Below are 13,794 nucleotides of genomic sequence, written 5' to 3' on the forward strand. Positions count from 1 at the left end.
AACCTCATAGGCACTCTGAGCTCTGCTACCCAGCCCAAATTTTCCCATGCTTTCTTCTCTTTCTCAACAGTCTGTCCTTGGATTTGTGTCCCCTGAAATAGTCCCATGGAAACCCACAACTAATCCACTCTACCACAGTCCTTTCTGGCTCCTGAACCCTGAGGGGTGTGAGGGCACTTTTGCTGGGAGGGGACTAGTACTGTCGTGATCCTGAGTGTACTAATGGGTTTTCATGGCCCTGACCAGTCTAACCAGGAGCCTTCAAAAAAGCTACACACACACACACACACACACACACACACACACACACTCATATGATGAGCCCTGTTTAAGGGCCCTTGTTTCTATTTTAACACAGAAGCCCTGTTTAAGGTCTGCTTTGTGTCTTCAGCTCCTGCCTGCAGCTGTGCTTGTGTTTGGCCATAGGCTCCAGTGATCTGAACCCTGACTTGCTGACTGACTTCTACCTTGCCCTCACACTTGCCTTGTCAACATGGATATATACTTTGTGATAAGCAGGCCTTGTCACCATCGCTGGACATCATTCTGATCAATGGATTAATTTCCTGCCTTGACCTTAAACCTGCCTCACCACCAAGAAATTGTTTGAAAATCTAGGGTCTTGTTTGAGTGACCATCTCCAGGTCTGCCTACTCACCTTGCTCAAATAGTGTGGGACTGCACCCCAGATGTGAGGCCCCTGTCCTGTCTGGTGTAAAGTCAGGCTCTGTCCTGTCTGTTAGGGTGCAGCCAGCTCTTGCTGCTTCCTAACCCTTCCCTCACAATTTAAGAGGCCCTGTAAATACCTCTGCACTTATTACTCTTCAAATTGCAGTCTTGAAGATTGTCCCAGTAAAGTCTTGACTGTTCTCAAAGTTTTGGCAGAAGCAGAAGGTCATGGGCAGATGTCAGATCTGACTGGCAGCTCTGCAAAATTAACTTAGAGAATCCATTGGTCCTGAAGTAGAAATAAATATCTCTGCCTATGTGAACTTGTTACTTTCAACATTAGTAAAGGAATAATCACTGAAAATGGTAGATTGCATTTATGGTATCTGAAGAGCTGCTTACAGAATTTTTTTGGTAGAGAAGTGACAAAGATGACAGTGGTTTATTAGGGATATCCTGAAGGATATTCTTCAACATACTTGATGCTGGGAAGGAACACTTACTGTTAGGTAATGGCCCGTTCAGAAGTATTTGTCCATTAATCAGCTTTGGTTAGCTAAAGCCAGGCAAGGTTCAGGTTACTGTGTTACTGTGTGAGTAATTCTGCTCTTTGTGTGCATATTATGGTATTGCAATAGTTAAGAAAGATACTCAAGTGCTGCAGAACTCATTGCCCTGAGCTTCTGGGAAAAGGACTGTTATACACCTCATGGAAAATTTTATGGCAGAAACTGGAGTGTTGTACGCAAAGGGAAACTGATCCAGGGAGATGGCAATGAACTAAACTTAAAATAAAATTTTATAAGCACTGAGAAAGGAAATAGCCAATCTCCTGTAAGATGGAATTAGCCAGGTTTTATTTAATACATTTATTAAAGTAACTAGTAGAATTAAAATAATTTATTTGTTTATTTGTTTACTTATTAGTAATTTGTTACATTCCCCTTCTGCTGGAAAACTTGATGGTTGGGATCTTTTTTTGTTTGATTTTTTGTTTTTCCTCAGTTTCTGTTGTATTGACCCTGTTGAATAATACAGGATTCTTCTTCAGATTCGTGTTATCTGATTAGACCTTATCATCTAATGAATTTTGAGCCTGATATAACATGACATCCAAAGAGCTACAAGAGCTCTATTTGCATTAGTGAATTTTTACCCTCATCCCTGCCAAGAAATTGGGAGAAATTTTACTCCACTGCAGAGAGAGGTATGTTCTAACCACACAATTAAAGACAGATGAATGATCAAAATTAATCATCACACTCTTTCCCCTGAGAATGTTGAATATACCAGAAAGCTGCCCTCTGAAACAGATGTGCACTGATTAAAACTGAGTAAAGGACAAAATTATCCTGACAGGTCAGGTCTTTGGCCACTTGTACGTACTCCAGGCACAGCTGAATTTTTCTGTTATGAAGAGTGTCCTGGAGATTTTGAAATGCACCTTTGCAGTGACAACTAACTACTTTCATAAGTGGAAATAAGTTGCACTGACTTACACTTACTTACAGTCCTGAATAGGACTGGCATTTAGAAAACAAACTATTAGAGCAAGTATTCTATCTTTGTGAGAAAATCTGAGAATAGAATTTGAAATAAAAAGTTACTGTTCCCTTTGCATGCATGATTTGTGACTTTTCCCAGGCAGAGGCTCATTTATAGCCTCCCTAAAATCTCTTACTCTCATTGGCCATGGACCAAGAAATTAAATATGTTTAAATACTCCTTAAACTACATCTAAACCAAGGATTTTTTTTTTTTATTGTTTTGATGATCCAAAATGACACCTTTCCCTTCAATGACTGACATAAATATCATTTGTTCTGCTGAAGGGAGAAGAGGTGATGTGACACAGAGACCACAACAAGGCACCACAAATTTGGCATCATAGAGCAGCATCACGAGGTGACTCAATAGCAACCACACTTGTCCTTGATTCAGCCTTTATGTCCCAGTGTGGAAGTGTGGTCAGTGTGCATCCACTATCACTACACACAAGCTCAAGTCTCAGCCTAACACCCAACAACTGAATAGCAAATATAAATGCATATTTTATCTTAGTTATTCCCAACAGTCTCCATAGTGAGCTCCCTAGTTTTTAATCTATTTACCTGTGAAACACAACAAGAGCTCGTGGTGTGGAAGCTTTGACATGTCTCTGTGCCCTGTGTGTTAATTTGGAGAGACTGACTGACCTCTACTGGGTTGATCAGAGCTCGTTCACACTGTTGATGGCATCACAAATACATTCAAAGTACAGAGGGCACCTTTAGTAAATTGATGACCCCAAAGTGTGGGGAATGCTTGCTACACTGGAAGGCAGGGCAGCCATTCCGAGGCTACTTGATAAAATGAAGTAAGAGTCCAAGAGGGCTCTCATGGGGCTCAACAAAGACAAAAACTCAGTCCTGGATCTAGGGTAGGAAAACTACAGGCCAGGGAAAGATTGGCTGGGGACCATCTCTGCAGAAAGGAGTCCGTAAGTTTAACATAAGCCAGCAGGCTGTCCTTGCAGCAATGAAGGTCAACCACATGCTAGATTACATTAGCAATACTGTAGGCAGTACGTCAAGAGAAATTATTTTTCCCTTCAATTTCAGAGGGGTTAAGCTGTGTTTAATAAGAGACTGAATCCAGGTCTGGAGTTCCCACACTGGGAAATGGGAGCACGTCAAAGAAAGGGTCACTAAGATGGACAACATTGTGGGAGGGGAGGGGAGAGGAGGGGAGGGGAAGGTACAGGACTAATTGCTGTGTCCAACAGGGTCACAGAGGTGATAGAACCAGACTCTTCTAAGAGATACCAAAGAAAAAAAGCAACAACTTTCAAACCCTGCAGTGAGGGTGATTCAGCAATACAATAGGTTGTCAAGAGAGGCTGTGACATCTCCGTTCTTTGAGCTTTTCAAAACTCAGTTGAACAAGACTGAGCCAGCTGATCAGTTTTTATGTCAGCATTGCTTTGATCAAGGAGAGACTACAGCCTTTTTAAAGGCTATGGATGTATAGAAGTGTTTCTAAAAACTAAAAATTAGACAACTCTTTAAAATGTATTTTATTAAGACATGAATGTTCTGTATCTAGTCATCGCTTAGTCACTGATGTTAGCGCATGCTAGAGCTGTATGGCCAACAAAATTACAGTGTTGTCATCTCCTATAAACATTAGCCAAAGCAGTTACTGGAGGTGACCAACTATCCAAAAAATGTGACTCTGTTGTCCTGCAGGCTTTTTTGTGTGAACCAACTCTGCATACCAGAGTCCTCTGTGAACCAGCTTGCTTCTTAACCTGACTTCCCATGAAAACTCTATAATCTTTGTGTTTATGGTTGGGAAGAATCTACATCTCATCTGCCCCTCAGGATTTCAGAGTCAAGTTCCTGGATGTTCAAGGCAATCAAACTCCAAATAAGTGAAATAAATGGCAGCATCACTTGGAGTGTGACTTTCACAGACACTGAGTCAGATCAACTGTAGCCCTAAAGAGGGCCATTTCCTATTCCTACAGCAGAACAACAAGCATTAAAGTTTATGTCCTTGCCCATCTTCTGATCTGAAGGCTGCAAGATCAGAGGTCACGTCTTTAGAACTGCTGTAAGAACACTGTATCTGGGTGACCTTCATCCAAACCCTGGGGAAAAGACCACAAAGTATTTTTCCACCTGAACATCTCCTGTGCACCCACGGCATTTTTCCATAATTTACCCTTTGGAGTCAACAAGTTTATTGAAAAAGAAAAGGTAACTGAATATGCTTATTCCATTTGGCTTCTCCTGTTTTGAATTACCAAGGAAAATAGTTATGCCTTAAAGCCTTCATTGCATCTTAAGTTTTTTTTCTGACGTCAACTACGAATATTGACTCCCAATCTATTTTCATGCAATGCCATATACAAACTTCAGCTAAAAACTGATTATCCCTATCACAGACCAGATCATAAGTTCAAGTTTTAAAAAAGTGACATGTCACCTCTTGTTCTTTTCTTATTTAGGCTATGTGCTGTTTTAAATCATTCCTCGTTTGGAAATTTCCTAACTCTTTTGAAACATTTCCATTTCCACCATTCAGTAACAAAACTCTGATATCTATTTCTTTTTCAGAAGTTCAGAATGCGCTCAGAACTTTGAGTATGGGAAGCACCCACTTCATAATGCTTACAAAACCTGTCGGACTTACTTTGCCAACCCATATCCAGAGTTCACAAAACTCTGCCAACTTGCAGATCCATGAGTGCTCTGCAGCTGTGCAGTTATGTCATGGACACTTTTAACTCCAAAACATTTCGGGTTAAAAGTGCCTTTGAAAAGGTTACATTTTTTGTCAAGGAGAATTTAGAAATGATAAATTGAAAGAAAATAAACTACTGACAATATAAATTTAAAATGTATTATCAAATTTCTTCTCAGAACTGGCAGTTTCTCCAGGTATGGCAGCTATGTCTGACCTATCCTGATTTCTTCGCCATGGTGTGATGAACACAAACTTTTGGCTGCATTTTTAGTTTGCATGGTGCCATGCAATGAGTGTTAAAGATATCTCGGTGACGACTTTAAACTGGGACAATCATTCAGTTTCTCTTATTTTGTTGCACTACCTATGAGTGATAAACTTTGTAATAATAAACAGAGCAATTATAAGCTGATAATAAGTCATAAGGTAATTTAACACTGAATAATTTAAATGGTCAGTTTTTCCATAGCTGTCTATCCTATGTGAGCGATATGCATTGAAACCATACCCTAGTGAACAGATCACTTTAAAAGACAGAGGAACTTATCACAGGGCTAATGAAAGATCATTTTTCAATTTTAAGAATAATTCTCACTACTAGAAAGCAAATGTAATTCCTATCATTTTATCTTTTGTGACAGTTCTCTAATATTGCCTATGCACAGTATAGTATTAACCTTTCCTATGAAAGTAGGAAATATTTCTTGTATTAATAACATATTATTTATGTTACATAGAAACAGCAAACATTCCGAGGCATGACTAGGAAGTCATAGGGGGAAAACCCTAAGAGTATACTTTTAGGGTTAACAGTGTCATTTCACATGAAAAGAATCTCAAAGGCAGTCACATAAGCTACTAAATATAGGGCAGTTGAACTTCTCCACCTTTGGGGTTCTTCTTCACATAAACCCTTGTGAATCTGCTATATTTGGAAAGAAGGAGGAACACCAACATAAAAATCTTCAAAACAACTTCTGCTATTTGTTTCCTAGGGCCAGACTGCCAGACATGCACAAAGAAACCCAGGAAGAACCTGAGCTCAGGTGCTGCAGTAGTGGGCACGGTTCACATTCCAAAAATTACAGATCAGATTGCAGATTGGGCATCACATTATCAAGAGTATGATGGGAAGAATGCAGAGTCTGGCAACTTCTACCCTCTGTTGCAATTCTGAGAAACCATGATAGTAGTATCATACAAGGCAATATTCAGAACATGTTCACCTGCATTAGAAACAGGAAAAGTAATTTGTTTGCAGTATTAATGCATTTCCATTTTGGAAGGAATATCTGTAAATGGGAGAGTCACAGGTTTAAAAGAGCTATATCAGATAGATAAAGAGAAGGTCAAGCACATTACAGAAGGTATAGATAATGCAGTGCATCTAAGATATCTTTGCATCTGCAGCTATTACCTGTCCAATCTGTCCTGTGACACAGTTCTCAGTCCAAATGCTTCACAATGGGACACAAACACTTCTCTCTCCCTCTCCAGACAACTCAGTTTGCACAATTCAGATAATTTACCAGGAAATAACATTGAAACATTCAATTTTGGATTGACTGGCTTTGTTTCAGCAAACTGAAAGCAAAAAAAACCCAGACACTCTAAAATTTTAGAGTGTTTATTGTGTAACTGCCTATGTCAGACACCTTGAAGACTATTTGTATTACTCCCACTTAGCTAGCAATCATGCAGGTACACTTCAGTGAAATCCTGCCTCCAATGAAGACATTGCAGTTTTGCAACTGACTTCTTTTCAAAATCCAACTACAACTACATTTAAAGGGACAATGCAATCTCTTGCATTGTTCTATTCCATTACAGCAAGTCAATATTACAGACGCTGGCTTAGAGATACTGAAGGAAGAAACAATGAGACTGGAACAGTAAAACTTCTCTGAGCTGGAGAAAGAGAGAAACTGGAATGGTATCTATCCCATGTGAAATTCAGAAGTGAAAGTCACAAAGGTTAACAAGCAGTGTTCAATGGCTATTTAGAAAACACCATTAGAACACCAATAAGAATGAAAGAAGACAAATTTTCTTCATAATCATATTTAGTTGTTTAAACATGGAATTATTGATTTAGTTCTTTTAACACCATATATTTTTCCTTGTAGTAAGAGTGACTGGGATATACTGCATGACACAGACTGTGCAGCTTCAGGTGCAATTCAGAGCAACACCTCTGACAGCAGTGAACTATCACAGACTTTCTTACCAACTACCTAATTATCTTGGATCTCCACCTTATCATTGTACTGCCCTCATTTACCCCAAACCAAATTACAGCCTGGAAGGAGACTGCAGTGGTGATTTGTGTACTTTATCTGATGAACAGTTGCATCATGTGGTCAGCTCTGGAAAGGGTTCAAGAGAAATTAAGACAGAACCTTGTATAATTGCCCATTCATAAAGAAAGCATGTCAGAACAATGTCACTGATGTTTTGCCTGGGGAGAAAGGGATCCAAGGCCCTGACAATGCACCTAATGACTTTTGCATTCCCACGGTCCTTATACTATTCCTCTTCTTTGTATTTTCAATAAGCAAATGCAGAGTTGCCTCACATTTTCATTTTCAAGAACCCTGGGTATGTGTAGACTCCACCTACTTGGAGGCCTCATTCTATTGCCATAATTATATATACATTAATTTATTAAATTATAACTACTAATTATAGTTATTAATTTAATTAGATAGTCATTAAATTGTATCTTTTTCTGAATAGGCCTTGGATCATTTCACAAATTAAAAAATAATTAGCATCTACATCATAAAATCTGAATAAAAAAGAGAGGTATGGATATATACAGATTCCACGGGAATCAAATGTAACTTTCATTGTACAAGCATTGCAATGCCTTCTGCAGAAATCTGCAGTGCATGTTGGACTGAGTCCCTGGATTTTTTGATCTTTTTAAAAGTCAGTTCCTAGATTTCATTGCTAAAAAAGAACCCAGAAAATATTAAGCAACTTTATTCAGAACAGAAGGCACAAAATATTGCCATATTTTGTTTCTTATAATCTTAGATAGTTTATTAATTTTCTTAAGAACTTGCTTTAATAATGGTGATTTTCTGAAATAATAAGAAGCTCAAATTCTTTTCAAGTAATTTATGTCTTATATTGTGTCTAAATTTGGTCAGGGTAGCCTGAAGTAAATTAGAGAAAAAAGCATAAAAGTGTTTTAAAACAAGCATAGTTAGGCTGTTGTAAAAGATATTTTAATATTTATTGAATGCATATGGAGCTGGTTGATGACAGACATAAAGATATTTGGATAAATGATGTGAGGCTTAACAGGCCACACAGAGCAATGTCTCAACAATTAAATCTTCTTCTGACCCCTCTGTTAATGATGAAGCAATCAGGTTCTCTATGTATTTGAAAGAAGCAGCCCAGTAATTAGTTGAGTTGTTCTGATTTAGAAGTTTCCATCTGTGAACCTTCATCATGTGTCATGATGTCACAATGTGCCCCTTTTTCTGAATCCACTTTCCTCAAAATTACAGGCAGGGCTGTTTATTTCACCCAAATCTAGATATTTTTTTAAAATTAGGTAAGTCTGAGTAAGTGTAAAAAGTAACAGCTCTTTGAGCTGGTTGGAAAGGACTGTCTTGTGGACGGTCTTGCTCTTAAAGAATATTAGATTTAATACAGATTTAATTCGTACTGTGTATCTTGCATATAATTCTACTGTTAATATTTTAAATAATTAATAGAAGTCCAAATAAGAGCAAATGAAAACAGAAATGGCACAAGAAGAGAATGAGAAGAGAAAGTGTTTGTGCAACGCATGTCTCAGTGGAAATCCAGTTTGCACTACTTTTTGAAGAAATCATCCATCACTCCCAGCTCAGGAGCTTTTCATTTGTTGTTTCTGTGCCCTGGTGAGATAGACAAAACCTTTGGGAGAAGGTTATCCCCATCTCCTGCATGGGATGACACAACCAGGCTTCTGTGATCTGTTCTTAGAAGCAGCAAGATATTTCCATTTCTAGAATCCTGTATTAGTGGTGAAAAATGGACACATTTCAAAATCCTTCTGCTCTTTTTGACCCCTCCTTCCAAGTTTTCTTGTAAGTGATGACCTCACAAGCTGTGAATTCTGCATGAGAAAGCAGAGAGGGAGAGTACCTGCTTTGGGATAGTCATGAGGATTCAGAGATTGCCAGAAAGGAATTAGTTTCTGGGAATTTGAAGTGCAATTTATGACCCCCTGCAACACCAGTTCAGTAGCCAGAATTGCCTGCAGTCCCTTCACCACAGATCTCTAATCACAGCTGTCTGTGGCCCGAGCTGCAGCTGTTGATTCACCTCAGACAGTACCAATCATTAGTGTCTTGCAGTCATTCCCAGCCTATAGTCACAAAACCCTCTGCCAGTTCCCTCTGTCCTGTCCTGCGTCTCTCCACTTATTTCTGTTCTGGAATCTTCACAAAGTTCTTGTGCCGTTCCCCACTACACTGTTGCCTGACCTTTGTAGTCCTGGGCACTCCCAAGGGAATCTGCTTTCCAGACATGAATCCAGTCATGTTCTGGAGCTCCCCATTACAGACTGCAGTATCCCCAAATTCTCCATCAGTTTCTGATCCAGGCATCAAAATCAGCCAGTAGGTGTGTCTTTAGTTTCCTGGCACTATCCCGTTCTCTGAGGAACACAGCCTTGGGGTAGGATGCAGAAATTCACTGATTATGATCTTTCGGTCCATTTCCTTTCTTCCCTTCATTGGCTCCTTCTTGCCTCAAGGCCCTCACTGCTCCATCTTGGGAATGACTTTACAGCCTCATCCACCTCCTCATTACAAATCCAATGGGGTTTTGACCTCTCATAGGAGAGTCATCTGATGCAGACAGTGATAACCTTCCTGGTGCTGCCAATTGTCCTGTGCTTCACTGGACCGGAGAGCTGCTTTTAGTGGATTTCATGCACCAGGTCTTTCAACCTGATGAGGGAGAAAGCATACATTAACTAGTCTGCTTTATCCCCCTCCCCCAGCCCAGCCTGAGAGCAGTGGCCCATGTGCTGTTCTGCCTTGGGTATTTTCATCATCTTTGCACCACACTGAGTCATGTTGCAGAATTTCCTAAGGAAGGAAAACATGAAATACTGAGTCACAATACCTAGAAAGAGAAATTATTGCTCTAACTGGTTTATCCAACTGTTTCAGTGTACTCATCTTTCTCATAACCTGCTCATTCTCTGCTATAGTACAGACAGAGGAAACCATTTCAGCTGTTCTTTTCTACCTTGGAGCCTCAGTTTCAGAGGAGTCCAAGGGCAGTCCTTGGGACTTCACTAAGAATCCACTCCATTGCCTACAGAAATGAAGCTGTATCTCTTGGTCTGGGACAAAAGCACAGCCTTAGGCAGGAATCTGTTTTCCACTGCAGTCTGTGTGACAACAAAGAGAAAGGACCATGAGGATTCCAGGGAAGGACCAGGCCATGTGAAGTGAGGTTTTTGAAGGGGGGTCATTCCTTCTTCAGAAGTAAGAAGTGAGGTTAGCCTACTAATACGCAGGCCAGGAGAGCCAAAGCAAAAAGAGAGTTTAAAATATGTCCAACTTAGACCCAATATCCAACAACTTTAAAAACAAAACAGTTTATTGAGGATACATTTTAAGAATGTAGTACAATCAATGGGGTGGCAGTGCTGGCAAAGGGTGATTTAATTCTGGGAGCAGAGATGAAGTGGGGAGAAAAGGTAATTATTAATTTAATTCTTTCAACCTTTTCTTTATTGTGAGGGATGTATACAAATTGAAATTTTCACACATAGTTGCATTCACACATGCAAAATAGAGAACAGCCAGAGAAATATGTATACAAGGTCTGAGATGGTCAGATAAATATTCTATTACTGTCACCACACTGAGGAAAAAACATTAGTCAGGCAGTCTGGTCCCCTGTATTTATTTTTCTTTCTAAAAAATTTTGCAGTTTGATTTTAAGACCTCTTCAGTGATGGAGCAGTGCTTAAAGAGCGGTGCTTAAATCTTTCTTTTAAAAGCTTAAATCTTCTAATTTCACATTTCATCCTTTTCCTATTTTAATTATATGTACTTTGCTAGGGAACATACATAACCACAAAGAAAGCAAAACAGGAGTCAGAACTCTCTGTACTCGAGCAAGGATTGCGTAGTCACTGTTTCTTTTCAAGATCATGGCTTCTTTTGAATTTGGAGTGTCTGTCACTCAGTAAAGGGCAGTCCAGCCATCCTCTGTCCCACCCCAATCATTTGTTTTTGCTGGCTCACTGCAGAGCTGCCTTTGTGTGACTGCACAGTTAACTGCATTGAAAACTCACCCAGTAGAAAAGTGACTTAATAAAACCCGTGTTTAAAATGGTTTTGTCACCTAATACACCCCATTAACTGAGCCACACCAACACTAGTGTCAGCAAAGGAAAAGATGTAGGAGCAAGCATCCAGTGGCAGGAACCCTTGCTGAGGCAGGAGTGTGAGCTTATGCCAGAATGAATATGTCATCATGACCTCAGTCAGAGTCTTCACATCTAGCATCTATTTACTTACCTACTTCAGTGAAATCAAGAATTTCAGAGGTGCAGGTGAGGGCTTGAAAGTATCCCACACTCCCTGTGAGGAATGTAGAACACCTTTGAAATACAATCTTATGCTGATTTGGGTACAGATTACCTTAAATGCAGAGATCTCTGTAGGGAACACGCCCCTTGAAGTTGCTTTACTAATTGCTCTGCGGGACTGAAAATTCCACGTTCCAGTCTCACTCCCTCTTACCTTTTCTGATGTAGATCTATTGAAGCTTCTGTCTTACTCCTGTCTTATAGTATATACCTACTGATAGACAGTGTATTGAATTCTTGTTACACCATTCAGTAGAAGACAATAAAGAAATTTATTTTACAGCCAAGCACATTATTTATTTGTTGAATGTAACATTCAACAATTCCACTCAATGAGTATTTCTAAAAAAACGATCTTTGAACCTCCTGAAGTATATTTCTAATGAGCACTTTCTGGGCTGAATGTAAAATCTTTTCAAGACAAGCAGGAAAAAAGAGCACTGAATGTCTTGGACAGCAAGCTAAAGCCGACCTAAAACCTGGTGCAGAATATATCTATATATCTATATATCTATATATCTATATATCTATATATCTATATATCTATATATCTATATATCTATATATCTATATATCTATATATCTATATATCTATATATCCATGCATCCATCTATCTATCTATCTATCTATCTATCTATCTATCTATCTATCTATCTATCTATCTATCTATCTATCTATCTATCTATCTATTTATATATCTCCTTGCATGTGCTTAAGACTATAGTAACCATCATAGGCCCAGGATAATTACTATCTTGGTGAGCCAATTCTTCAACCTGGCTTTTGGGCGTCTAGAAAAGAAAGGTGAAGAGCTTGAATGAAAGGACCATTGCTAATAGTAGAAAAGGGAAAAAAGACCCCACAAACAAGAAATCACAACCACCCCCCAAGACCCCCCAAAAAAAGCCTCCAAACAAAACTAACACAAATTAAAATCAACACAAAACCAAAACCAAACAAACTTAAAGTAAAATCCAAGGGATCTTACCATAAATCTGTAAATTTCAGGAGTGTGAAAGAAATTTTACACAAAAATGATACAAAAATGATAGTTGTGTTTAAACGTGAGTTTGAAAATAACTAGAAAATTGTCTCCTATGCTATATGGTGAAAAGTTATTATCAGAGGTCTAAAATGCAGTCTGGACAAATATTTAATTAGAGTGGGTAATTTGGTTTGGCAAAGTCAATGGCAAGGGTTAATAGGACAGGAGATGGGTTTTTTCTCTGTAGAATAGGTGCTTTGCAAGATGAGTTGTTTCTACATTGATGTGTTAGATCACCATCTAGAGGTCATTTAAAACACATGCTTGTCATTAGACTGGATTTAAAAAAAAAATAAATTCTATTTACTGAGGCTGTTTGAGACAAATAGCACAAATTACTAATAATTGCTTAAGCACTGAAGTGGGAAATTCATTACATTTTCCACTGCACTTGTACCAGTCTTATAAAACACTTCTTGTTCAGTTTCAGTCAGTTGTCAGCTACAGAAATATTCAGGATTAAGTGTGATTTTTCCACATAAGGTAGTGTCCTATTGTTATGATCCAATCACATTCATCCTCTTTTTTACCTTTTAGCAGAGATATACTCTTTTTCAATTATTCCCAAAAGCTTTCACACTCTTTCCTTGCTTTGGGGTCTTAGCTACATAGGGTGAAAGTTCATAGTGTTTCTGCCTAGCAGCATCCAACACCTTTGTGTCAAATGGTGTCATGATGTCACAATGTGCCCCAAACAAGACCGTGGTGGTAGTTATGTCCAGACTCCATTACCTGAAAAGCAGCGAGGAGCAAAAGTGTCTTGTACTAGACAGCAAAATAGGATGGGGGGTAATGCAGCCCTGATAATTTTCCTGGGATTTGCCATCTATCTGATGAGTTTGTTCCCAGCTGCTTACTGCTCAGTACCAGTGAAAATCCAGAGCATGATTCGCACTACTGAGGATGAACAGGAAGAGGGAAACAGTCCAACAGCAGGTGAGAGGATGGGCTAAGTGAGAGGATGAGAAATAAGGGGCTTGGAGGGCAGGAAATGAGATTTTGTGTGGACACAGAAGCTTGGTTTTATACCAAGAAAATCAGGAAGAATGACAAGATATATGTCAGGGGGAAGTGGAGGTCCAATGATCCCTAAGGAACAGGGAGCTTGCAAAGGAGTTGGGATAGCAAGGCTATCCCACAGGCCCAAGCAGGACAGGCCTGGGGATGGCAGTCAGGGTCAGACAAGAGTTCACCAGGGAGGTCCACAACATTGAGACAGGTCCAAGTTCAAGG

The sequence above is a fragment of the Pseudopodoces humilis genome, chromosome 2, assembly GCF_049639895.1.
Source record: "Pseudopodoces humilis isolate 2021_Gansu_Grassland_sample_001 chromosome 2, ASM4963989v1, whole genome shotgun sequence".
Taxonomy (NCBI): Eukaryota; Metazoa; Chordata; class Aves; order Passeriformes; family Paridae; genus Pseudopodoces; species Pseudopodoces humilis.